This window comes from Euprymna scolopes, chromosome 28 (assembly GCF_053919585.1).
Source record: "Euprymna scolopes isolate OS-2025 chromosome 28, ASM5391958v1, whole genome shotgun sequence".
Taxonomy (NCBI): Eukaryota; Metazoa; Mollusca; class Cephalopoda; order Sepiida; family Sepiolidae; genus Euprymna; species Euprymna scolopes.
In genome coordinates, this window is record NC_136509.1 from 83,441,069 (window position 1) to 83,460,690 (window position 19,622).

Sequence of the window (19,622 nt, forward strand, 5' to 3'; positions counted from 1 at the left end):
TGTAATTCCGATAATACAAATAAAATACATGACATTCCCACACCGGGAATCGAACCCGGGCCGCCTGGGTGAGAGCCAGGAATCCTAACCACTAGACCATATTGGAGAATGTTGGCTTCCGATCGAACGGACATCTTCTTTACTTCATAATGCATGAGCATCACTTCATAAGAATGTTTGTTTTTCCCAGTTAATTATCAGCATATGGAAGCCACAGAAAAGTTCAGGACAATACCCTGCAAATGAGAGAAATATATGAAACATTGTAATTCCGATAATACAAATTAAATACATGACATTCCCACACCGGGAATCGAACCCGGGCCGCCTGGGTGAGAGCCAGGAATCCTAACCACTAGACCATATGGGAGAATGTTGGCTTCCGATCGAACGGACATCTTCTTTACTTAATAATGCATGAGCATCACTTCATAAGAATGTTTGTTTTTCCCAGTTAATTATCAGCATATGGAAGCAACAGAAAAGTTCAGGACAATGCCCTGCAAATGAGAGAAATATATAAAACATTGTAATTCCGATAATACAAATAAAATACATGACATTCCCACACCGGGAATCGAACCCGGGCCGCCTGGGTGAGAGCCAGGAATCCTAACCACTAGACCATATGGGAGAATGTTGGCTTCCGATCGAACGGATATCTTCTTTACTTAATAATGCCTGAGCATCACTTCATAAGAATGTTGGCTTTTCCCAGTTAATTATCAGCATATGGAAGCCACAGAAAAGTTCAGGACAATGCCCTGCAAATGAGAGAAATATATAAAACATTGTAATTCCGATAATACAAATAAAATACATGACATTCCCACACCGGGAATCGAACCCGGGCTGCCTGGGTGAGAGCCAGGAATCCTAACCACTAGACCATATGGGAGAATGTTGGCTTCCGATCGAACGGACATCTTCTTTACTTAATAATGCATGAGCATCACTTCATAAGAATGTTTGCTTTTCCCAGTTAATTATCAGCATATGGAAGCCACAGAAAAGTTCAGGACAATGCCCTGCAAAGGAGAGAAATATATAAAACATTGTAATTCCGATAATACAAATAAAATACATGACGTGCCAACACCGGGAATTGAACCAGGGCCGCTGGTTGAGAGCCAGGAAACCTAACCACTAGACCATATGGGAGAATGTTGGCTTCCGATCGAACGGACATCTTCTTTACTTAATAATGCATGAGCATCACTTCATAAGAATGTTTGCTTTTCCCAGTTAATTATCAGCATATGGAAGCCACAGAAAAGTTCAGGACAATGCCCTGCAAATGAGAGAAATATATAAAACATTGTAATTCCGATAATACAAATAAAATACATGACATTCCCACACCGGGAATCGAACCCGGGCCGCATGGGTGAGAGCCAGGAATCCTAACCACTAGATCATATGGGAGAATGTTGGCTTCCGATCGAACGGACATCTTCTTTACTTAATAATGCATGAGCATCACTTCATAAGAATGTTTGCTTTTCCCAGTTAATTATCAGCATATGGAAGCCACAGAAAAGTTCAGGATAATGCCCTGCAAATGAGAGAAATATATAAAACATTGCAATTCCGATAATACAAATAAAGTACATGACATTCCCACACCGGGAATCGAACCCGGGCCGCCTGGGTGAGAGCCAGGAATGCTTACCACTAGACCATATGGGAGAATGTTGGCTACCGATCGAACGGACATCTTTACTTAATAATGCATTAGCATCACTTCATAAGAATGTTTGCTTTTCCCAGTTAATTATCAGCATATGGAAGCCACAGAAAAGTTCAGGACAATGCCCTGCAAATGAGAGAAATATATAAAACATTGTAATTCCGATAATACAAATAAAATACATGACATTCCCACACCGGGAATCGAACCCTGGCCGCCTGGGTGAGAGCCAGGAATCCTAACCACTAGACAATATTGGAGAATGTTGGCTTCCGATCGAACGGACATCTTCTTTACTTAACAATGCATGAGCATCACTTCATAAGAATGTTTGTTTTTCCCAGTTAATTATCAGCATATGGAAGCCACAGAAAAGTTCAGGACAATACCCTGCAAATGAGAGAAATATATGAAACATTGTAATTCCGATAATACAAATAAAATACATGACATTCCCACACCGGGAATCGAACCCGGGCCTCCTGGGTGAGAGCAAGGCATCCTAACCACTTGACCATATGGGAGAATGTTGGCTTCCGATCGAACGGACATCTTCTTTACTTAATAATGCATGAGCATCACTTCATAAGAATGTGTGTTTTTCCCAGTTAATTATCAGCATATGGAAGCAACAGAAAAGTTCAGGACAATGCCCTGCAAATGAGAGAAATATATAAAACATTGTAATTCCGATAATACAAATAAAATACATGACATTCCCACACCGGGAATCGAACCCGGGCCGCCTGGGTGAGAGCCAGGAATCCTAACAACTAGACCATATGGGAGAATGTTGGCTTCCGATCGAACGGATATCTTCTTTTCTTAATAATGCATGAGCATCACTTCATAAGAATGTTTGCTTTTCCCAGTTAATTATCAGCATATGGAAGCCACAGAGACGTTCAGGACAATGCCCTGCAAATGAGAGAAATATATAAAACATTGTAATTCCGATAATACAAATAAAATACATGACATTCCCACACCGGGAATCGAACCCGGGCTGCCTGGGTGAGAGCCAGGAATCCTAACCACTAGACCATATGGGAGAATGTTGGCTTCCGATCGAACGGACATCTTCTTTACTTAATAATGCATGAGCATCACTTCATAAGAATGTTTGCTTTTCCCAGTTAATTATCAGCATATGGAAGCCAGAGAAAAGTTCAGGACAATGCCCTGCAAATGAGAGAAATATATAAAACATTGTAATTCCGATAATACAAATAAAATACATGACATTCCCACACCGGGAATCGAACCCGGGCCGCCTGGGTGAGAGCCAGGAATCCTAACCACTAGACCATATGGGAGAATGTTGGCTTCCGATCGAACGGACATCTTCTTTACTTAGTAATGCATAAGCATCACTTCATAAGAATGTTTGCTTTTCCCAGTTAATTATCAGCATATGGAAGCCACAGAAATGTTCAGGACAATGCCCTGCAAATGAGAGAAATATATAAAACATTGTAATTCCGATAATACAAATAAAATACATGACATTCCCACACCGGGAATCGAACCCGGGCCGCCTGGGTGAGAGCCAGGAATCCTAACCACTAGACCATATGGGAAAATGTTGGCTTCCGATCGAACGGACATCTTCTTTACTTAATAATGCATGAGCATCACTTCATAAGAATGTTTTCTTTTCCCAGTTAATTATCAGCATATGGAAGCCACAGAAATGTTCAGGACAATGCCCTGCAAATGAGAGAAATATATAAAACATTGTAATTCCGATAATACAAATAAAATACATGACATTCCCACACCGGGAATCGAACCCGGGCCGCCTGGGTGAGAGCCAGGAATCCTAACCACTAGACCATATGGGAGAATGTTGGCTTCCGATCGAACGGATATCTTCTTTACTTAATAATGCATGAGCATCACTTCATAAGAATGTTTGCTTTTCCCAGTTAATTATCAGCATATGGAAGCCACAGAAAAGTTCAGGACAATGCCCTGCAAATGAGAGAAATATATAAAACATTGTAATTCCGATAATACAAATAAAATACATGACATTCCCACACCGGGAATCGAACCCGGGCCGCCTGGGTGAGAGCCAGGAATCCTAACCACTAGACCATATGGGAGAATGTTGGCCTCCGATTGAACGGATATCTTCTTTACTTAATAATGCATGAGCATCACTTCATAAGAATGTTTGCTTTTCCCAGTTTATTATCAGCATATGGAAGCCACAGAACAGTTCAGGACAATGCCCTGCAAATGAGAGAAATATATAAAACATTGTAATTCCGATAATACAAATAAAATACATGACATTCCCACACCGGGAATCGAACCCGGGCCGCCTGGGTGAGAGCCAGGAATCCTAACCACTAGACCATATGGGAGAATGTTGGCTTCCGATCGAACGGACATCTTCTTTACTTAATAATGCATGAGCATCACTTCATAAGAATGTTGGCTTTTCCCAGTTAATTATCAGCATATGGAAGCCACAGAAAAGTTCAGGACAATGCCCTGCAAATGAGAGAAATATATAAAACATTGTAATTCCGATAATACAAATAAAATACATTACATTCCCACACCGGGAATCGAACCCGGGCCGCCTGGGTGAGAGCCAGGAATCCTAACCACTAGACCATATGGGAAAATGTTGGCTTCCGATCGAACGGACATCTTCTTTACTTAATAATGCATGAGCATCACTTCATAAGAATGTTTGCTTTTCCCAGTTAATTATCAGCATATGAAAGCCACAGAAATGTTCAGGACAATGCCCTGCAAATGAGAGAAATATATAAAACATTGTAATTCCGATAATACAAATAAAATACATGACATTCCCACACCGGGAATCTAACCCGGGCCGCTGGGTTAGAGCCAGGAAACCGAACCACTAGACCATATGGGAGAATGTTGGCTTCCGATCGAACGGACATCTTCTTTACTTAATAATGCATGAGCATCACTTCATAAGAAGTTTTGCTTTTCCCAGTTAATTATCAGCATATGGAAGCCACAGAAAAGTTCAGGACAATGCCCTGCAAATGAGAGAAATATATAAAACATTGTAATTCCGATAATACAAATAAAATACATGACATTCCCACACCGGGAATCGAACCCGGGCCGCCTGGGTGAGAGCCAGGAATCCTAACCACTAGACCATATGGGAGAATGTTGGCTTCCGATCGAACGGACATCTTCTTTACTTAATAATGCATGAGCATCACTTCATAAGAATGTTTGCTTTTCCCAGTTAATTATCAGCATATGGAAGCCACAGAAAAGTTCAGGACAATGCCCTGCAAATGAGAGAAATATATAAAACATTGTAATTCCGATAATACAAATAAAATACATGACATTCCCACACGGGGAATCGAACCCGGGCCGCCTGGGTGAGAGTCAGGAATCCTAACCACTAGACCATATAGGAAAATGTTGGCTTCCGATCGAACGGACATCTTCTTTACTTAATAATGCATGAGCATCACTTCATAAGAATGTTTGCTTTTCCCAGTTAATTATCAGCATATGGAAGCCACAGAAATGTTCAGGACAATGCCCTGCAAATGAGAGAAATATATAAAACATTGTAATTCCGATAATACAAATAAAATACATGACATTCCCACACCGGGAATCGAACCCGGGCCGCTGGGTTAGAGCCAGGAAACCGAACCACTAGACCATATGGGAGAATGTTGGCTTCCGATCGAACGGACATCTTCTTTACTTAATAATGCATGAGCATCACTTCATAAGAATGTTTGCTTTTCCCAGTTCATTATCAGCATATGGAAGCCACAGAAAAGTTCAGGACAATGCCCTGCAAATGAGAGAAATATATAAAACATTGTAATTCCGATAATACAAATAAAATACACGACATTCCCACACCGGGAATCGAACCCAAGCCGCCTGGGTGAGAGCCAGGAATCCTAACCACTAGACCATATGGGAGAATGTTGGCTTCTGATCGAACGGACATCTTCTTTACTTAATAATGCATGAGCATCACTTCATAAGAATGTTTGCTTTTCCCAGTTAATTATCAGCATATGGAAGCCACAGAAAAGTTCAGGACAATGCCCTGCAAATGAGAGAAATATATAAAACATTGTAATTCCGATAATACAAATAAAATACATGACATTCCCACACCGGGAATCGAACCCGGGCCGCTGGGTGAGAGCCAGGAATCCTAACCACTAGACCATATTGGAGAATGTTGGCTTCCGATCGAACGAACATCTTCTTTACTTAATAATGCATGAGCATCACTTCATAAGAATGTTTGTTTTTCCCAGTTAATTATCAGCATATGGAAGCCACAAAAAAGTTCAGGACAATACCCTGCAAATGAGAGAAATATATGAAACATTGTAATTCCGATAATACAAATAAAATACATGACATTCTCACACCGGGAATCGGACCCGGGCCGCCTGGGTGAGAGCCAGGAATCCTAACCACTAGACCATATGGGAGAATGTTGGCTTCCGATCGAACGGACATCTTCTTTTCTTAATAATGCATGAGCATCACTTCATAAGAATGTTTGCTTTTCCCAGTTAATTATCAGCATATGGAAGCCACAGAAAAGTTCAGGACAATGCCCTGCAAATGAGAGAAATATATAAAACATTGTAATTCCGATAATACAAATAAAATACATGACATTCCCACACCGGGAATCGAACCCGGGCCGCCTGGGTGAGAGCCAGCAATCCTAACCACTAGACCATATGGGAGAATGTTGGCTTCACATCGAACGGACATCTTGTTTACTTAATAATGCATGAGCATCACTTCATAAGAATGTTTGCTTTTCCCAGTTAATTATCCGCATATGGAAGCCACAGACAAGTTCAGGATAATACCCTGCAAATGAGAGAAATATATAAAACATTGTAATTCCGATAATACAAATAAAATACATGACATTCCCACACCGGGAATCGAACCCGGGCCGCTGGGTGAGAGCCAGGAATCCTAACCACTAGACCATATTGGAGAATGTTGGCTTCCGATCGAACGGACATCTTCTTTACTTAATAATGCATGAGCATCACTTCATAAGAATGTTTGTTTTTCCCAGTGAATTATCAGCATATGGAAGCCACAGAAAAGTTCAGGACAATACCCTGCAAATGAGAGAAATATATGAAACATTGTAATTCCGATAATACAAATAAAATACATGACATTCCCACACCGGGAATCGAACCCGGGCCGCCTGGGTGAGAGCCAGGAATCCTAACCACTAGACCATATGGGAGAATGTTGGCTTCCGATCGAACGGATATCTTCTTTACTTAATAATGCATGAGCATCACTTCATAAGAATGTTGGCTTTTCCCAGTTAATTATCAGCATATGGAAGCCACAGAAAAGTTCAGGACAATGCCCTGCAAAGGAGAGAAATATATAAAACATTGTAATTCCGATAATACAAATAAAATACATGAAGTTCCCACACCGGGAATCGAACCCGGGCCGCTGGGTGAGAGCCAGGAAACCTAACCACTAGACCATATGGGAGAATGTTGGCTTCCGATCGAACGGACATCTTCTTTACTTAATAATGCATGAGCATCACTTCATAAGAATGTTTGCTTTTCCCAGTTAATTATCAGCATATGGAAGCCACAGAAAAGTTCAGGACAATGCCCTGCAAATGAGAGAAATATATAAAACATTGTAATTCCGATAATACAAATAAAATACATGACATTCCCACACCGGGAGTCCAACCCGGGCCGCCTGGGTGAGAGCCAGGAATCCTAACCACTAGACCATATGGGAGAATGTTGGCTTCCGATCGAACGGACATCTTCTTTACTTAATAATGCATGAGCATCACTTCATAAGAATGTTTGCTTTTCCCAGTTAATTATCAGCATATGGAAGCCACAGAAATGTTCAGGACAATGCCCTGCAAATGAGAGAAATATATAAAACATTGTAATTCCGATAATACAAATAAAATACATGACATTCCCACACCGGGAATCGAACCCGGGCCGCTGGGTGAGAGCCAGGAATCCTAACCACAAAACCATATGGGAGAATGTTGGCTTCCGATCGAACGGACATCTTCTTTACTTAATAATGCATGAGCATCACTTCATAAGAATGTTTGCTTTTCCCAGTTAATTATCAGCATATGGAAGCCACAGAAAAGTTCAGGACAATGCCCTGCAAATGAGAGAAATATATAAAACATTGTAATTCCGATAATACAAATAAAATACATGACATTCCCACACCGGGAATCGAACCCGGGCCGCCTGGGTGAGAGCCAGGAATCCTAACCACTAGACCATATGGGAAAATGTTGGCTTCCGATCGAACGGACATCTTCTTTACTTAATAATGCATGAGCATCACTTCATAAGAATGTTTGCTTTTCCCAGTTAATTATCAGCATATGGAAGCCACAGAAATGTTCAGGACAATGCCCTGCAAATGAGAGAAATATATAAAACATTGTAATTCCGATAATACAAATAAAATACATGACATTCCCACACCGGGAATCGAACCCGGGCCGCCTGGGTGAGAGCCAGGAATCCTAACCACTAGACCATATGGGAGAATGTTGGCTTCCGATCGAACGGATATCTTCTTTACTTAATAATGCATGAGCATCACTTCATAAGAATGTTTGCTTTTCCCAATTAATTATCAGCATATGGAAGCCACAGAAAAGTTCAGGACAATGCCCTGCAAATGAGAGAAATATATAAAACATTGTAATTCCGATAATACAAATAAAATACATAACATTCCCACACCGGGAATCGAACCCGGGCCGCCTGGGTGAGAGCCAGGAATCCTAACCACTAGACCATATGGGAGAATGTTGGCCTCCGATTGAACGCATATCTTCTTAACTTAATAATGCATGAGCATCACTTCATAAGAATGTTTGCTTTTCCCAGTTAATTATCAGCATATGGAAGCCACAGAAAAGTTCAGGACAATGCCCTGCAAATGAGAGAAATATATAAAACATTGTAATTCCGATAATACTAATAAAATACATGACATTCCCACACCGGGAATCGAACCCGGGCCGCCTGGGTGAGAGCCAGCAATCCTAACCACTAGACCATATGGGAAAATGTTGGCTTCCGATCGAACGGACATCTTCTTTACTTAATAATGCATGAGCATCACTTCATAAGAATGTTTGCTTTTCCCAGTTAATTATCAGCATATGGAAGCCACAGAAATGTTCAGGACAATGCCCTGCAAATGAGAGAAATATATAAAACATTGTAATTCCGATAATACAAATGAAATACATGACATTCCCACACCGGGAATCGAACCCGGGCTCCCTGGGTGAGAGCCAGGAATCCTAACCACTAGACCATATGGGAGAATGTTGGCCTCCGATTGAACGGATATCTTCTTAACTTAATAATGCATGAGCATCACTTCATAAGAATGTTTGCTTTTCCCAGTTAATTATCAGCATATGGAAGCCACAGAACAGTTCAGGACAATGCCCTGCAAATGAGAGAAATATATAAAACATTGTAATTCCGATAATACAAATAAAATACATGACATTCCCACACCGGGAATCGAACCCGGGCCGCCTGGGTGAGAGCCAGGAATCCTAACCACTAGACCATATGGGAGAATGTTGGCTTCCGATCGAACGGACATCTTCTTTACTTAATAATGCATGAGCATCACTTCATAAGAATGTTTGCTTTTCCCAGTTAATTATCAGCATATGGAAGCCACAGAAAAGTTCAGGACAATGCCCTGCAAATGAGAGAAATATATAAAGCATTGTAATTCCGATAATACAAATGAAATACATGACATTCCCACACCGGGAATCGAACCCGGGCCGCCTGGGTGAGAGCCAGGAATCCTAACCACTAGACCATATGGGAGAATGTTGGCTTCCGATCGAACGGACATCTTCTTTACTTAATAATGCATGAGCATCACTTCATAAGAATGTTTGCTTTTCCCAGTTAATTATCAGCATATGGAAGCCAGAGAAAAGTTCAGGACAATGCCCTGCAAATGAGAGAAATATATAAAACATTGTAATTCCGATAATACAAATAAAATACATGACATTCCCACACCGGGAATCGAACCCGGGCCGCCTGGGTGAGAGCCAGGAATCCTAACCACTAGACCATATAGGAAAATGTTGGCTTCCGATCGAACGGACATCTTCTTTACTTAATAATGCATGAGCATCACTTCATAAGAATGTTTGCTTTTCCCAGTTAATTATCAGCATATGGAAGCCACAGAAATGTTCAGGACAATGCCCTGCAAATGAGAGAAATATATAAAACATTGTAATTCCGATAATACAAATAAAATACACGACATTCCCACACCGGGAATCGAACCCAAGCCGCCTGGGTGAGAGCCAGGAATCCTAACCACTAGACCATATGGGAGAATGTTGGCTTCCGATCGAACGGACATCTTCTTTACTTAATAATGCATGAGCATCACTTCATAAGAATGTTTGCTTTTCCCAGTTAATTATCAGCATATGGAAGCCACAGAAAAGTTCAGGATAATGCCCTGCAAATGAGAGAAATATATAAAACATTGTAATTCCGATAATACAAATAAAATACATGACATTCCCACACCGGGAATCGAACCCGGGCCGCTGGGTGAGAGCCAGGAATCCTAACCACTAGACCATATTGGAGAATGTTGGCTTCCGATCGAACGAACATCTTCTTTACTTAATAATGCATGAGCATCACTTCATAAGAATGTTTGTTTTTCCCAGTTAATTATCAGCATATGGAAGCCACAAAAAAAATCAGGACAATACCCTGCAAATGAGAGAAATATATGAAACATTGTAATTCCGATAATACAAATAAAATACATGACATTCCCACACCGGGAATCGGACCCGGGCCGCCTGGGTGAGAGCCAGGAATCCTAACCACTAGACCATATGGGAGAATGTTGGCTTCCGATCGAACGGACATCTTCTTTTCTTAATAATGCATGAGCATCACTTCATAAGAATGTTTGCTTTTCCCAGTTAATTATCAGCATATGGAAGCCACAGAAAAGTTCAGGACAATGCCCTGCAAATGAGAGAAATATATAAAACATTGTAATTCCGATAATACAAATAAAATACATGACATTCCCACACCGGGAATCGAACCCGGGCCGCCTGGGTGAGAGCCAGGAATCCTAACCACTAGACCATATGGGAGAATGTTGGCTTCCGATCGAACGGATATCTTCTTTACTTAATAATGCATGAGCATCACTTCATAAGAATGTTGGCTTTTCCCAGTTAATTATCAGCATATGGAAGCAACAGAAAAGTTCAGGACAATGCCCTGCAAAGGAGAGAAATATATAAAACATTGTAATTCCGATAATACAAATAAAATACATGACATTCCCACACCGGGAATCGAACCCGGGCTGCCTGGGTGAGAGCCAGGAATCCTAACCACTAGACCATATGGGAGAATGTTGGCTTCCGATCGAACGGACATCTTCTTTACTTAATAATGCATGAGCATCACTTCATAAGAATGTTTGCTTTTCCCAGTTAATTATCAGCATATGGAAGCCACAGAAAAGTTCAGGACAATGCCCTGCAAAGGAGAGAAATATATAAAACATTGTAATTCCGATAATACAAATAACATACATGACGTTCCCACACCGGGAATCGAACCCGGGCCGCTGGGTGAGAGCCAGGAAACCTAACAACTAGACCATATGGGAGAATGTTGGCTTCCGATCGAACGGACATCTTCTTTACTTAATAATGCATGAGCATCACTTCATAAGAATGTTTGCTTTTCCCAGTTAATTATCAGCATATGGAAGCCAGAGAAAAGTTCAGGACAATGCCCTGCAAATGAGAGAAATATATAAAACATTGTAATTCCGATAATACAAATAAAATACGTTACATTCCCACACCGGGAATCGAACCCGGGCCGCCTGGGTGAGAGCCAGGAATCCTAACCACTAGACCATATGGGAGAATGTTGGCTTCCGATCGAACGGACATCTTCTTTACTTAATAATGCATGAGCATCACTTCATAAGAATGTTTACTTTTCCCAGTTAATTATCAGCATATGGAAGCCACAGAAAAGTTCAGGACAATGCCTTGCAAATGACAGAAATATATACAACATTGTAATTCCGATAATACAAATAAAATACATGACATTCCCACACCGGGAATCGAACCCGGGCCGCCTGGGTGAGAGGCAGGAATCCTAACCACTAGACCATATGGGAGAATGTTGGCTTCCGATCGAACGGACAACTTCTTTACTTAATAATGCATGAGCATCACTTCATAAGAATGTTTGCTTTTCCCAGTTAATTATCAGCATATGGAAGCCACAGAAAAGTTCAGGATAATCCCCTGCAAATGAGAGAAATATATAAAACATTGTAATTCCGATAATATAAATAAAATACATGACATTCTCACACCGGGAATCGAACCGGGGCCGCTGGGTGAGAGCGAGGAATCCTAACCACTAGACCATATTGGAGAATGTTGGCTTCCGATCGAACGGACATCTTCTTTACTTAATAATGCATGAGCATCACTTCATGAGAATGTTTGTTTTTCCCAGTTAATTATCAGCATATGGAAGCCACAGAAAAGTTCAGGACAATACCCTGCAAATGAGAGAAATATATGAAACATTGTAATTCCGATAATACAAATAAAATACATGACATTCCCACACCGGGAATCGGACCGGGCCGCCTGGGTGAGAGCCAGGAATCCTAACCACTAGACCATATGGGAGAATGTTGGCTTCCGATCGAACGGACATCTTCTTTACTTAATAATGCATGAGCATCACTTCATAAGAATGTTTGCTTTTCCCAGTTAATTATCAGCATATGGAAGCCACAGAAAAGTTCAGGACAATGCCCTGCAAATGAGAGAAATATATAAAACATTGTAATTCCGATAATACAAATAAAATACATGACATTCCCACACCGGGAATCGAACCCGGGCCGCCTGGGTAAGAGCCAGGAATCCTAACCACTAGACCATATGGGAGAATGTTGGCTTCCGATCGAACGGATATCTTCTTTACTTAATAATGCATGAGCATCACTTCATAAGAATGTTGGCATTTCCCAGTTAATTATCAGCATATGGAAGCCACAGAAAAGTTCAGGACAATGCCCTGCAAAGGAGAGAAATATATAAAACATTGTAATTCCGATAATACAAATAAAATACATGACATTCCCACACCGGGAATCGAACCCGGGCTGCCTGGGTTAGAGCCAGGAATCCTAACCACTAGACCATATGGGAGAATGTTGGCTTCCGATCGAACGGAAATCTTCTTTACTTAATAATGCATGAGCATCACTTCATAAGAATGTTTGTTTTTCCCAGTTAATTATCAGCTTATGGAAGCCACAGAAAAGTTCAGGACAATGCCCTGCAAAGGAGAGAAATATATAAAACATTGTAATTCCGATAATACAAATAACATACATGACGTATCCACACCGGGAATCGAACCCAGGCCGCCTGGGTAAGAGCCAGGAATCCTAACCACTAGACCATATGGGAGAATGTTGGCTTCCGATCGAACGGACATCTTCTTTACTTAATAATGCATGAGCATCACTTCATAAGAATGTTTGCTTTTCCCAGTTAATTATCAGCATATGGAAGCCACAGAAATGTTCAGGACAATGCCCTGCAAATGAGAGAAATATATAAAACATTGTAATTCCGATAATACAAATAAAATACATGACATTCCCACACCGGGAATCGAACCCGGGCCGCTGGGTGAGAGCCAGGAATCCTGGCCACTAGACCATATGGGAGAATGTTGGCTTCCGATCGAACGGACATCTTCTTTACTTAATAATGCATGAGCATCACTTCATAAGAATGTTTGCTTTTCCCAGTTAATTATCAGCATATGGAAGCCACAGAAAAGTTCAGGACAATGCCCTGCAAATGAGAGAAATATATAAAACATTGTAATTCCGATAATACAAATAAAATACATGACATTCCCACACCGGGAATCGAACCCGGGCCGCCTGGGTGAGAGCCAGGAATCCTAACCACTAGACCATATGGGAAAATGTTGGCTTCCGATCGAACGGACATCATCTTTACTTAATAATGCATGAGCATCACTTCATAAGAATGTTTGCTTTTCCCAGTTAATTATCAGCATATGGAAGCCACAGAAATGTTCAGGACAATGCCCTGCAAATGAGAGAAATATATAAAACATTGTAATTCCGATAATACAAATAAAATACATGACATTCCCACACCGGGAATCGAACCCGGGCCGCTGGGTGAGAGCCAGGAAACCTAACCACTAGACCATATGGGAGAATGTTGGCTTCCGATCGAACGGACATCTTCTTTACTTAATAATGCATGAGCATCACTTCATAAGAATGTTTGCTTTTCCCAGTTAATTATCAGCATATGGAAGCCACAGAAAAGTTCAGGACAATGCCCTGCAAATGAGAGAAATATATAAAACATTGTAATTCCGATAATACAAATAAAATACATTACATTCCCACACCGGGAATCGAACCCGGGCCGCCTGGGTGAGAGCAAGGAATCCTAACCACTAGACCATATGGGAAAATGTTGGCTTCCGATCGAACGGACATCTTCTTTACTTAATAATGCATGAGCATCACTTCATAAGAATGTTTGCTTTTCCCAGTTAATTATCAGCATATGGAAGCCACAGAAAAGTTCAGGACAATGCCCTGCAAATGAGAGAAATATATAAAACATTGTAATTCCGATAATACAAATAAAATACATGACATTCCCACACCGGGAATCGAACCCGGGCCGCCTGGGTGAGAGCCAGGAATCCTAACCACTAGACCATATGGGAAAATGTTGGCTTCCGATCGAACGGACATCTTCTTTACTTAATAATGCATGAGCATCACTTCATAAGAATGTTTGCTTTTCCCAGTTAATTATCAGCATATGGAAGCCACAGAAATGTTCAGGACAATGCCCTGCAAATGAGAGAAATATATAAAACATTGTAATTCCGATAATACAAATAAAATACATGACATTCCCACACCGGGAATCGAACCCGGGCCGCTGGGTGAGAGCCAGGAAACCTAACCACTAGACCATATGGGAGAATGTTGGCTTCCGATCGAACGGACATCTTCTTTACTTAATAATGCATGAGCATCACTTCATAAGAATGTTTGCTTTTCCCAGTTAATTATCAGCATATGGAAGCCACAGAAATGTTCAGGACAATGCCCTGCAAATGAGAGAAATATATAAAACATTGTAATTCCGATAATACAAATAAAATACATGACATTCCCACACCGGGAATCGAACCCGGGCCGCCTGGGTGAGAGCCAGGAATCCTAACCACTAGACCATATGGGAAAATGTTGGCTTCCGATCGAACGGACATCTTCTTTACTTAATAATGCATGAGCATCACTTCATAAGAATGTTTGCTTTTCCCAGTTAATTATCAGCATATGGAAGCCACAGAAATGTTCAGGACAATGCCCTGCAAATGAGAGAAATATATAAAACATTGTAATTCCGATAATACAAATAAAATACATGACATTCCCACACCGGGAATCGAACCCGGGCCGCTGGGTGAGAGCCAGGAAACCTTACCACTAGACCATATGGGAGAATGTTGGCTTCCGATCGAACGGACATCTTCTTTACTTAATAATGCATGAGCGTCACTTCATAAGAATGTTTGCTGTTCCCAGTTAATTATCAGCATATGGAAGCCACAGAAAAGTTCAGGACAATGCCCTGCAAATGAGAGAAATATATAAAACATTGTAATTCCGATAATACAAATAAAATACATGACATTCCCACACCGGGAATCGAACCCGGGCCGCCTGGGTGAGAGCCAGGAATCCTAACCACTAGACCATATGGGAGAATGTTGGCTTCCGATCGAACGGACATCTTCTTTACTTAATAATGCATGAGCATCACTTCATAAGAATGTTTGCTTTTCCCAGTTAATTATCAGTATATGGAAGCCACAGAAAAGTTCAGGACAATGCCCTGCAAATGAGAGAAATATATAAAACATTGTAATTCCGATAATACAAATAAAATACATGACATTCCCACACCGGGAATCGAACCCGGGCCGCTGGGTGAGAGCCAGGAATCCTAACCACTACACCATATTGGAGAATGTTGGCTTCAGATCGAACGGACATCTTCTTTACTTAATAATGCATGAGCATCACTTCATAAGAATGTTTGTTTTTCCCAGTTAATTATCAGCATATGGAAGCCACAGAAAAGTTCAGGACAATACCCTGCAAATGAGAGAAATATATGAAACATTGTAATTCCGATAATACAAATAAAATACATGACATTCCCACACCGGGAATCGAACCCGGGCCGCCTGGGTGAGAGCCAGGAATCCTAACCACTAGACCATATGGGAGAATGTTGGCTTCCGATCGAACGGACATCTTCTTTTCTTAATAATGCATGAGCATCACTTCATAAGAATGTTTACTTTTCCCAGTTAATTATCAGCATATGGAAGCCACAGAAAAGTTCAGGACAATGCCCTGCAAATGAGAGAAATATATAAAACATTGTAATTCCGATAATACAAATAAAATACGTGACATTCCCACACCGGGAATCGAACCCGGGCCGCCTGGGTGAGAGCCAGGAATCCTAACCACTAGACCATATTGGAGAATGTTGGCTTCCGATCGAACGGACATCTTCTTTACTTAATAATGCATGAGCATCACTTCATAAGAATGTTTGCTTTTCCCAGTTAATTATCAGCATATGGAAGCCACAGAAAAGTTCAGGACAATGCCCTGCAAATGAGAGAAATATATAAAACATTGTACTTCCGATAATACAAATAAAATACATGACATTCCCACACCGGGAATCGAACCCGGGCCGCTGGGTGAGAGCCAGGAATCCTAACCACTAGACCATATGGGAGAATGTTGGCTTCCGATCGAACGGACATCTTCTTTACTTAATAATGCATGAGCATCACTTCATAAGAATGTTTGCTTTTCCCAGTTAATTATCAGCATATGGAAGCCACAGAAAAGTTCAGGATAATGCCCTGCAAATGAGAGAAATATATAAAACATTGTAATTCCGATAATACAAATAAAATACATGACATTCCCACACCGGGAATCGAACCCGGGCCGCTGGGTGAGAGCCAGGAATCCTAACCACTAGACCATATGGGAAAATGTTGGCTTCCGATCGAACAGACATCTTCTTTACTAAATAATGCATGAGCATCACTTCATAGGAATGTTTGCTTTTCCCAGTTAATTATCAGCATATGGAAGCCACAGAAATGTTCAGGACAATGCCCTGCAAATGAGAGAAATATATAAAACATTGTAATTCCGATAATACAAATAAAATACATGACATTCCCACACCGGGAATCGAACCCGGGCCGCTGGGTGAGAGCCAGGAAACCTAACCACTAGACCATATGGGAGAATGTTGGCGTCCGATCGAACGGACATCTTCTTTACTTAATAATGCATGGGCATCACTTCATAAGAATGTTTGCTTTTCCCAGTTAATTATCAGCATATGGAAGCCACAGAAAAGTTCAGGACAATGCCCTGCAAAGGAGAGAAATATATAAAACATTGTAATTCCGATAATACAAATAAAATACATGACATTCCCACACCGGGAATCGAACCCGGGCCGCCTGGGTGAGAGCCAGGAATCCTAACCACTAGACCATATGGGAGAATGTTGGCTTCCGATCGAACGGACATCTTCTTTACTTAATAATGCATGAGCATCACTTCATAAGAATGTTTGCTTTTCCCAGTTAATTATCAGCATATGGAAGCCACAGAAAATTTCAGGACAATACCCTGCAAATGAGAGAAATATATGACACATTGTAATTCCGATAATACAAATAAAATACATGACATTCCCACACCGGGAATCGAACCCGGGCCGCCTGGGTGAGAGCCAGGAATCCTAACCACTAGACCATATGGGAGAATGTTGGCTTCCGATCGAACGGACATCTTCTTTACTTAATAATGCATGAGCATCACTTCATAAGAATGTTTGCTTTTCCCAGTTAATTAACAGCATATGGAAGCCACAGAAAAGTTCAGGACAATGCCCTGCAAATGAGAGAAATATATAAAACATTGTAATTCCGATAATACAAATAAAATACGTGACATTCCCACACCGGGAATCGAACCCGGGCCGCCTGGGTGAGAGCCAGGAATCCTAACCACTAGACCATATTGGAGAATGTTGGCTTCCGATCGAACGGACATCTTCTTTACTTAATAATGCATGAGCATCACTTCATAAGAATGTTTGCTTTTCCCAGTTAATTATCAGCATATGGAAGCCACAGAAAAGTTCAGGACAATGCCCTGCAAATGAGAGAAATATATAAAACATTGTACTTCCGATAATACAAATAAAATACATGACATTCCCACACCGGGAATCGAACCCGGGCCGCTGGGTGAGAGCCAGGAATCCTAACCACTAGACCATATGGGAGAATGTTGGCTTCCGATCGAACGGACATCTTCTTTACTTAATAATGCATGAGCATCACTTCATAAGAATGTTTGCTTTTCCCAGTTAATTATCAGCATATGGAAGCCACAGAAAAGTTCAGGATAATGCCCTGCAAATGAGAGAAATATATAAAACATTGTAATTCCGATAATACAAATAAAATACATGACATTCCCACACCGGGAATCGAACCCGGGCCGCTGGGTGAGAGCCAGGAATCCTAACCACTAGACCATATGGGAAAATGTTGGCTTCCGATCGAACAGACATCTTCTTTACTAAATAATGCATGAGCATCACTTCATAAGAATGTTTGCTTTTCCCAGTTAATTATCAGCATATGGAAGCCACAGAAATGTTCAGGACAATGCCCTGCAAATGAGAGAAATATATAAAACATTGTAATTCCGATAATACAAATAAAATACATGACATTCCCACACCGGGAATCGAACCCGGGCCGCCTGGGGGAGAGCCAGGAATCCTAACCACTAGACCATATGGGAGAATGTTTGCTTCCGATCGAACGGACATCTTCTTTACTTAATAATGCATGAGCATCACTTCATAAGAATGTTTGCTTTTCCCAGTTAATTATCAGCATATGGAAGCCACAGAAATGTTCAGGACAATGCCCTGCAAATGAGAGAAATATATAAAACATTGTAATTCCGATAATACAAATACAATACATGACATTCCCACACCGGGAATCGGACCCGGGCCGCTGGGTGAGAGCCAGGAAACCTAACCACTACACCATATGGGAGAATGTTGGCTTCCGATCGAACGGACATCTTCTTTACTTAATAATGCATGAGCATCACTTCATAAGAATGTTTGCTTTTCCCAGTTAATTATCAGCATATGGAAGCCACAGAAAAGTTCAGGACAATGCCCTGCAAATGAGAGAAATATATAAAACATTGTAATTCCGATAATACAAATAAAATACATGACATTCCCACACCGGGAATCGAAACCGGGCCGCCTGGGTGAGAGCCAGGAATCCTAACCACTAGACCATATGGGAGAATGTTGGCTTCCGATCGAACGGACATCTTCTTTACTTAATAATGCATGAGCATCACTTCATAAGAATGTTTGCTTTTCCCAGTTAATTATCAGCATATGGAAGCCACAGAAAAGTTCAGGACAATACCCTGCAAATGAGAGAAATATATGACACATTGTAATTCCGATAATACAAATAAAATACATCACATTCCCACACCGGGAATCGAACCCGGGCCGCCTGGGTGAGAGCCAGGAATCCTAACCACTAGACCATATGGGAGAATG

General features: G+C 41.0%; 64 non-coding genes across 64 annotated transcripts; all 64 read right to left on the reverse strand.

Moving 5' to 3' along the window:
* Nucleotides 1–34: 34 nt before the first annotated feature.
* Trnae-cuc (transfer RNA glutamic acid (anticodon CUC)) lies at nucleotides 35–106 on the reverse strand. Its single transcript has one exon. It is a non-coding gene; the product is annotated as a tRNA-Glu (tRNA).
* Nucleotides 107–298: 192 nt separating this feature from the next.
* Nucleotides 299–370, reverse strand: Trnae-cuc (transfer RNA glutamic acid (anticodon CUC)). Its single transcript has one exon. It is a non-coding gene; the product is annotated as a tRNA-Glu (tRNA).
* Nucleotides 371–562: 192 nt separating this feature from the next.
* Trnae-cuc (transfer RNA glutamic acid (anticodon CUC)) lies at nucleotides 563–634 on the reverse strand. The gene has a single exon. It is a non-coding gene; the product is annotated as a tRNA-Glu (tRNA).
* A 192-nt stretch (nucleotides 635–826) lies between these two features.
* Trnae-cuc (transfer RNA glutamic acid (anticodon CUC)) lies at nucleotides 827–898 on the reverse strand. The gene has a single exon. It is a non-coding gene; the product is annotated as a tRNA-Glu (tRNA).
* A 455-nt stretch (nucleotides 899–1,353) lies between these two features.
* Nucleotides 1,354–1,425, reverse strand: Trnae-cuc (transfer RNA glutamic acid (anticodon CUC)). Its single transcript has one exon. It is a non-coding gene; the product is annotated as a tRNA-Glu (tRNA).
* A 192-nt stretch (nucleotides 1,426–1,617) lies between these two features.
* Nucleotides 1,618–1,689, reverse strand: Trnae-cuc (transfer RNA glutamic acid (anticodon CUC)). Its single transcript has one exon. It is a non-coding gene; the product is annotated as a tRNA-Glu (tRNA).
* A 453-nt stretch (nucleotides 1,690–2,142) lies between these two features.
* On the reverse strand, nucleotides 2,143–2,214 carry Trnae-cuc (transfer RNA glutamic acid (anticodon CUC)). The gene has a single exon. It is a non-coding gene; the product is annotated as a tRNA-Glu (tRNA).
* A 192-nt stretch (nucleotides 2,215–2,406) lies between these two features.
* Nucleotides 2,407–2,478, reverse strand: Trnae-cuc (transfer RNA glutamic acid (anticodon CUC)). The gene has a single exon. It is a non-coding gene; the product is annotated as a tRNA-Glu (tRNA).
* A 192-nt stretch (nucleotides 2,479–2,670) lies between these two features.
* On the reverse strand, nucleotides 2,671–2,742 carry Trnae-cuc (transfer RNA glutamic acid (anticodon CUC)). Its single transcript has one exon. It is a non-coding gene; the product is annotated as a tRNA-Glu (tRNA).
* A 192-nt stretch (nucleotides 2,743–2,934) lies between these two features.
* Trnae-cuc (transfer RNA glutamic acid (anticodon CUC)) lies at nucleotides 2,935–3,006 on the reverse strand. Its single transcript has one exon. It is a non-coding gene; the product is annotated as a tRNA-Glu (tRNA).
* A 192-nt stretch (nucleotides 3,007–3,198) lies between these two features.
* Nucleotides 3,199–3,270, reverse strand: Trnae-cuc (transfer RNA glutamic acid (anticodon CUC)). Its single transcript has one exon. It is a non-coding gene; the product is annotated as a tRNA-Glu (tRNA).
* Nucleotides 3,271–3,462: 192 nt separating this feature from the next.
* On the reverse strand, nucleotides 3,463–3,534 carry Trnae-cuc (transfer RNA glutamic acid (anticodon CUC)). Its single transcript has one exon. It is a non-coding gene; the product is annotated as a tRNA-Glu (tRNA).
* Nucleotides 3,535–3,726: 192 nt separating this feature from the next.
* Nucleotides 3,727–3,798, reverse strand: Trnae-cuc (transfer RNA glutamic acid (anticodon CUC)). Its single transcript has one exon. It is a non-coding gene; the product is annotated as a tRNA-Glu (tRNA).
* Nucleotides 3,799–3,990: 192 nt separating this feature from the next.
* Trnae-cuc (transfer RNA glutamic acid (anticodon CUC)) lies at nucleotides 3,991–4,062 on the reverse strand. The gene has a single exon. It is a non-coding gene; the product is annotated as a tRNA-Glu (tRNA).
* A 192-nt stretch (nucleotides 4,063–4,254) lies between these two features.
* Trnae-cuc (transfer RNA glutamic acid (anticodon CUC)) lies at nucleotides 4,255–4,326 on the reverse strand. The gene has a single exon. It is a non-coding gene; the product is annotated as a tRNA-Glu (tRNA).
* A 455-nt stretch (nucleotides 4,327–4,781) lies between these two features.
* Trnae-cuc (transfer RNA glutamic acid (anticodon CUC)) lies at nucleotides 4,782–4,853 on the reverse strand. The gene has a single exon. It is a non-coding gene; the product is annotated as a tRNA-Glu (tRNA).
* A 192-nt stretch (nucleotides 4,854–5,045) lies between these two features.
* On the reverse strand, nucleotides 5,046–5,117 carry Trnae-cuc (transfer RNA glutamic acid (anticodon CUC)). The gene has a single exon. It is a non-coding gene; the product is annotated as a tRNA-Glu (tRNA).
* Nucleotides 5,118–5,572: 455 nt separating this feature from the next.
* Trnae-cuc (transfer RNA glutamic acid (anticodon CUC)) lies at nucleotides 5,573–5,644 on the reverse strand. Its single transcript has one exon. It is a non-coding gene; the product is annotated as a tRNA-Glu (tRNA).
* Nucleotides 5,645–5,836: 192 nt separating this feature from the next.
* Nucleotides 5,837–5,907, reverse strand: Trnae-cuc (transfer RNA glutamic acid (anticodon CUC)). Its single transcript has one exon. It is a non-coding gene; the product is annotated as a tRNA-Glu (tRNA).
* A 192-nt stretch (nucleotides 5,908–6,099) lies between these two features.
* Trnae-cuc (transfer RNA glutamic acid (anticodon CUC)) lies at nucleotides 6,100–6,171 on the reverse strand. Its single transcript has one exon. It is a non-coding gene; the product is annotated as a tRNA-Glu (tRNA).
* A 192-nt stretch (nucleotides 6,172–6,363) lies between these two features.
* Trnae-cuc (transfer RNA glutamic acid (anticodon CUC)) lies at nucleotides 6,364–6,435 on the reverse strand. The gene has a single exon. It is a non-coding gene; the product is annotated as a tRNA-Glu (tRNA).
* Nucleotides 6,436–6,627: 192 nt separating this feature from the next.
* Nucleotides 6,628–6,698, reverse strand: Trnae-cuc (transfer RNA glutamic acid (anticodon CUC)). Its single transcript has one exon. It is a non-coding gene; the product is annotated as a tRNA-Glu (tRNA).
* Nucleotides 6,699–6,890: 192 nt separating this feature from the next.
* Trnae-cuc (transfer RNA glutamic acid (anticodon CUC)) lies at nucleotides 6,891–6,962 on the reverse strand. Its single transcript has one exon. It is a non-coding gene; the product is annotated as a tRNA-Glu (tRNA).
* A 192-nt stretch (nucleotides 6,963–7,154) lies between these two features.
* On the reverse strand, nucleotides 7,155–7,225 carry Trnae-cuc (transfer RNA glutamic acid (anticodon CUC)). The gene has a single exon. It is a non-coding gene; the product is annotated as a tRNA-Glu (tRNA).
* Nucleotides 7,226–7,417: 192 nt separating this feature from the next.
* Trnae-cuc (transfer RNA glutamic acid (anticodon CUC)) lies at nucleotides 7,418–7,489 on the reverse strand. The gene has a single exon. It is a non-coding gene; the product is annotated as a tRNA-Glu (tRNA).
* A 455-nt stretch (nucleotides 7,490–7,944) lies between these two features.
* On the reverse strand, nucleotides 7,945–8,016 carry Trnae-cuc (transfer RNA glutamic acid (anticodon CUC)). The gene has a single exon. It is a non-coding gene; the product is annotated as a tRNA-Glu (tRNA).
* Nucleotides 8,017–8,208: 192 nt separating this feature from the next.
* On the reverse strand, nucleotides 8,209–8,280 carry Trnae-cuc (transfer RNA glutamic acid (anticodon CUC)). Its single transcript has one exon. It is a non-coding gene; the product is annotated as a tRNA-Glu (tRNA).
* Nucleotides 8,281–8,472: 192 nt separating this feature from the next.
* Trnae-cuc (transfer RNA glutamic acid (anticodon CUC)) lies at nucleotides 8,473–8,544 on the reverse strand. Its single transcript has one exon. It is a non-coding gene; the product is annotated as a tRNA-Glu (tRNA).
* Nucleotides 8,545–8,736: 192 nt separating this feature from the next.
* Trnae-cuc (transfer RNA glutamic acid (anticodon CUC)) lies at nucleotides 8,737–8,808 on the reverse strand. Its single transcript has one exon. It is a non-coding gene; the product is annotated as a tRNA-Glu (tRNA).
* Nucleotides 8,809–9,000: 192 nt separating this feature from the next.
* On the reverse strand, nucleotides 9,001–9,072 carry Trnae-cuc (transfer RNA glutamic acid (anticodon CUC)). Its single transcript has one exon. It is a non-coding gene; the product is annotated as a tRNA-Glu (tRNA).
* Nucleotides 9,073–9,264: 192 nt separating this feature from the next.
* Trnae-cuc (transfer RNA glutamic acid (anticodon CUC)) lies at nucleotides 9,265–9,336 on the reverse strand. Its single transcript has one exon. It is a non-coding gene; the product is annotated as a tRNA-Glu (tRNA).
* Nucleotides 9,337–9,528: 192 nt separating this feature from the next.
* On the reverse strand, nucleotides 9,529–9,600 carry Trnae-cuc (transfer RNA glutamic acid (anticodon CUC)). The gene has a single exon. It is a non-coding gene; the product is annotated as a tRNA-Glu (tRNA).
* Nucleotides 9,601–9,792: 192 nt separating this feature from the next.
* Nucleotides 9,793–9,864, reverse strand: Trnae-cuc (transfer RNA glutamic acid (anticodon CUC)). The gene has a single exon. It is a non-coding gene; the product is annotated as a tRNA-Glu (tRNA).
* Nucleotides 9,865–10,056: 192 nt separating this feature from the next.
* Trnae-cuc (transfer RNA glutamic acid (anticodon CUC)) lies at nucleotides 10,057–10,128 on the reverse strand. Its single transcript has one exon. It is a non-coding gene; the product is annotated as a tRNA-Glu (tRNA).
* A 192-nt stretch (nucleotides 10,129–10,320) lies between these two features.
* Trnae-cuc (transfer RNA glutamic acid (anticodon CUC)) lies at nucleotides 10,321–10,391 on the reverse strand. The gene has a single exon. It is a non-coding gene; the product is annotated as a tRNA-Glu (tRNA).
* A 192-nt stretch (nucleotides 10,392–10,583) lies between these two features.
* On the reverse strand, nucleotides 10,584–10,655 carry Trnae-cuc (transfer RNA glutamic acid (anticodon CUC)). The gene has a single exon. It is a non-coding gene; the product is annotated as a tRNA-Glu (tRNA).
* Nucleotides 10,656–10,847: 192 nt separating this feature from the next.
* On the reverse strand, nucleotides 10,848–10,919 carry Trnae-cuc (transfer RNA glutamic acid (anticodon CUC)). Its single transcript has one exon. It is a non-coding gene; the product is annotated as a tRNA-Glu (tRNA).
* A 192-nt stretch (nucleotides 10,920–11,111) lies between these two features.
* On the reverse strand, nucleotides 11,112–11,183 carry Trnae-cuc (transfer RNA glutamic acid (anticodon CUC)). The gene has a single exon. It is a non-coding gene; the product is annotated as a tRNA-Glu (tRNA).
* A 455-nt stretch (nucleotides 11,184–11,638) lies between these two features.
* Nucleotides 11,639–11,710, reverse strand: Trnae-cuc (transfer RNA glutamic acid (anticodon CUC)). The gene has a single exon. It is a non-coding gene; the product is annotated as a tRNA-Glu (tRNA).
* Nucleotides 11,711–11,902: 192 nt separating this feature from the next.
* Trnae-cuc (transfer RNA glutamic acid (anticodon CUC)) lies at nucleotides 11,903–11,974 on the reverse strand. The gene has a single exon. It is a non-coding gene; the product is annotated as a tRNA-Glu (tRNA).
* Nucleotides 11,975–12,692: 718 nt separating this feature from the next.
* On the reverse strand, nucleotides 12,693–12,764 carry Trnak-cuu (transfer RNA lysine (anticodon CUU)). Its single transcript has one exon. It is a non-coding gene; the product is annotated as a tRNA-Lys (tRNA).
* A 456-nt stretch (nucleotides 12,765–13,220) lies between these two features.
* Nucleotides 13,221–13,292, reverse strand: Trnak-cuu (transfer RNA lysine (anticodon CUU)). The gene has a single exon. It is a non-coding gene; the product is annotated as a tRNA-Lys (tRNA).
* Nucleotides 13,293–13,484: 192 nt separating this feature from the next.
* Nucleotides 13,485–13,555, reverse strand: Trnae-cuc (transfer RNA glutamic acid (anticodon CUC)). Its single transcript has one exon. It is a non-coding gene; the product is annotated as a tRNA-Glu (tRNA).
* Nucleotides 13,556–13,747: 192 nt separating this feature from the next.
* On the reverse strand, nucleotides 13,748–13,819 carry Trnae-cuc (transfer RNA glutamic acid (anticodon CUC)). The gene has a single exon. It is a non-coding gene; the product is annotated as a tRNA-Glu (tRNA).
* Nucleotides 13,820–14,011: 192 nt separating this feature from the next.
* Trnae-cuc (transfer RNA glutamic acid (anticodon CUC)) lies at nucleotides 14,012–14,082 on the reverse strand. Its single transcript has one exon. It is a non-coding gene; the product is annotated as a tRNA-Glu (tRNA).
* A 192-nt stretch (nucleotides 14,083–14,274) lies between these two features.
* Nucleotides 14,275–14,346, reverse strand: Trnae-cuc (transfer RNA glutamic acid (anticodon CUC)). The gene has a single exon. It is a non-coding gene; the product is annotated as a tRNA-Glu (tRNA).
* Nucleotides 14,347–14,538: 192 nt separating this feature from the next.
* On the reverse strand, nucleotides 14,539–14,610 carry Trnae-cuc (transfer RNA glutamic acid (anticodon CUC)). Its single transcript has one exon. It is a non-coding gene; the product is annotated as a tRNA-Glu (tRNA).
* A 192-nt stretch (nucleotides 14,611–14,802) lies between these two features.
* On the reverse strand, nucleotides 14,803–14,873 carry Trnae-cuc (transfer RNA glutamic acid (anticodon CUC)). Its single transcript has one exon. It is a non-coding gene; the product is annotated as a tRNA-Glu (tRNA).
* A 192-nt stretch (nucleotides 14,874–15,065) lies between these two features.
* Nucleotides 15,066–15,137, reverse strand: Trnae-cuc (transfer RNA glutamic acid (anticodon CUC)). The gene has a single exon. It is a non-coding gene; the product is annotated as a tRNA-Glu (tRNA).
* Nucleotides 15,138–15,329: 192 nt separating this feature from the next.
* Trnae-cuc (transfer RNA glutamic acid (anticodon CUC)) lies at nucleotides 15,330–15,400 on the reverse strand. Its single transcript has one exon. It is a non-coding gene; the product is annotated as a tRNA-Glu (tRNA).
* A 192-nt stretch (nucleotides 15,401–15,592) lies between these two features.
* On the reverse strand, nucleotides 15,593–15,664 carry Trnae-cuc (transfer RNA glutamic acid (anticodon CUC)). Its single transcript has one exon. It is a non-coding gene; the product is annotated as a tRNA-Glu (tRNA).
* Nucleotides 15,665–16,119: 455 nt separating this feature from the next.
* Nucleotides 16,120–16,191, reverse strand: Trnae-cuc (transfer RNA glutamic acid (anticodon CUC)). The gene has a single exon. It is a non-coding gene; the product is annotated as a tRNA-Glu (tRNA).
* A 192-nt stretch (nucleotides 16,192–16,383) lies between these two features.
* On the reverse strand, nucleotides 16,384–16,455 carry Trnae-cuc (transfer RNA glutamic acid (anticodon CUC)). The gene has a single exon. It is a non-coding gene; the product is annotated as a tRNA-Glu (tRNA).
* A 192-nt stretch (nucleotides 16,456–16,647) lies between these two features.
* On the reverse strand, nucleotides 16,648–16,718 carry Trnae-cuc (transfer RNA glutamic acid (anticodon CUC)). The gene has a single exon. It is a non-coding gene; the product is annotated as a tRNA-Glu (tRNA).
* A 192-nt stretch (nucleotides 16,719–16,910) lies between these two features.
* Nucleotides 16,911–16,981, reverse strand: Trnae-cuc (transfer RNA glutamic acid (anticodon CUC)). Its single transcript has one exon. It is a non-coding gene; the product is annotated as a tRNA-Glu (tRNA).
* Nucleotides 16,982–17,173: 192 nt separating this feature from the next.
* Trnae-cuc (transfer RNA glutamic acid (anticodon CUC)) lies at nucleotides 17,174–17,244 on the reverse strand. The gene has a single exon. It is a non-coding gene; the product is annotated as a tRNA-Glu (tRNA).
* A 192-nt stretch (nucleotides 17,245–17,436) lies between these two features.
* Trnae-cuc (transfer RNA glutamic acid (anticodon CUC)) lies at nucleotides 17,437–17,508 on the reverse strand. Its single transcript has one exon. It is a non-coding gene; the product is annotated as a tRNA-Glu (tRNA).
* A 192-nt stretch (nucleotides 17,509–17,700) lies between these two features.
* Trnae-cuc (transfer RNA glutamic acid (anticodon CUC)) lies at nucleotides 17,701–17,772 on the reverse strand. The gene has a single exon. It is a non-coding gene; the product is annotated as a tRNA-Glu (tRNA).
* Nucleotides 17,773–17,964: 192 nt separating this feature from the next.
* On the reverse strand, nucleotides 17,965–18,036 carry Trnae-cuc (transfer RNA glutamic acid (anticodon CUC)). The gene has a single exon. It is a non-coding gene; the product is annotated as a tRNA-Glu (tRNA).
* Nucleotides 18,037–18,228: 192 nt separating this feature from the next.
* Nucleotides 18,229–18,299, reverse strand: Trnae-cuc (transfer RNA glutamic acid (anticodon CUC)). The gene has a single exon. It is a non-coding gene; the product is annotated as a tRNA-Glu (tRNA).
* A 192-nt stretch (nucleotides 18,300–18,491) lies between these two features.
* Nucleotides 18,492–18,562, reverse strand: Trnae-cuc (transfer RNA glutamic acid (anticodon CUC)). The gene has a single exon. It is a non-coding gene; the product is annotated as a tRNA-Glu (tRNA).
* A 192-nt stretch (nucleotides 18,563–18,754) lies between these two features.
* Trnae-cuc (transfer RNA glutamic acid (anticodon CUC)) lies at nucleotides 18,755–18,826 on the reverse strand. The gene has a single exon. It is a non-coding gene; the product is annotated as a tRNA-Glu (tRNA).
* A 455-nt stretch (nucleotides 18,827–19,281) lies between these two features.
* Trnae-cuc (transfer RNA glutamic acid (anticodon CUC)) lies at nucleotides 19,282–19,353 on the reverse strand. The gene has a single exon. It is a non-coding gene; the product is annotated as a tRNA-Glu (tRNA).
* Nucleotides 19,354–19,545: 192 nt separating this feature from the next.
* Nucleotides 19,546–19,617, reverse strand: Trnae-cuc (transfer RNA glutamic acid (anticodon CUC)). Its single transcript has one exon. It is a non-coding gene; the product is annotated as a tRNA-Glu (tRNA).
* Between the last annotated feature and the right edge of the window lie 5 nt (nucleotides 19,618–19,622).